This window comes from Otolemur garnettii, unplaced genomic scaffold (genome assembly GCF_000181295.1).
Source record: "Otolemur garnettii isolate 467f Iridium unplaced genomic scaffold, OtoGar3 scaffold00020, whole genome shotgun sequence".
Lineage (NCBI taxonomy): Eukaryota > Metazoa > Chordata > Mammalia > Primates > Galagidae > Otolemur > Otolemur garnettii.
This window is the reverse complement of record NW_003852415.1, coordinates 29796-30637: the sequence shown is the minus strand read 5'-3', so window position 1 is coordinate 30637 and position 842 is coordinate 29796.

Below are 842 nucleotides of genomic sequence, written 5' to 3'. Positions count from 1 at the left end.
TTCTCTCATTCTCAGTTGAAGAGTGACTCAGCAGACTACAAAGTGACCAGCCTATTTCGAAAGGGGCAAAGGTCTGTGAGCAAAGGCCGTACTTATTCTTCCGACACACTCTTCTCTCTCTGGAACTTGGAGGTAGGTTCAGGCTTTTCTGCGTATAGGCGGTGCTGCCATAATTAGCCTGTCTTACTGGTTTTGAGGATAACCTTCTTGGTATAGGACAGGCAGGAAATTAGACTGGGTTTGTTGGTCATGTTTATGACCCCAAATCTGGAATTGTGCAAGTATAGGGTGCTCATGAAAAGTGGAACAAAATATATGGAAACAAAACCATCCTGGGAAGGTGATAAGCATTTTCTTCTTAGATTGAAAAATCAAGTATCGCACATTCATTAATAAAATTAATAATAAGAAATGGTCTGGCTCGGCGCCTGTGGCTCAAGTGGCTAAGGCACCAGCCACATACACTGGAGCGGGCAGGTTCAAATCTAGTCTGGGCCCACCAAACAACAAAGACGGCGGCAACCAAAAAATAGCTGGGCATTGTGGCTGGTGCCTGTAGTCTCAGCTACTTGGGAGGCAGAGGCAGGAGAATCGCTTGAGCCCAGGAGTTGGAGGTTGCTGTGAGTTGTGATGCCATAGCACTCTACCCAGGGTGACAGCTTGAAGCTCTGTCTCAAAAAATAAAAGAAATGGTCATTGAGCATTTACTATGTGTCAGGCCCTGAATTATGTATTCTATCTCGTTTACTCCTCATAAAAGGTTTCTTTCTAAAAGCTGAGAGAAAACCAGTCATTTATATACTCAATAATAACTTTTTTTGGCTCGGCACCTATAGCTCAAC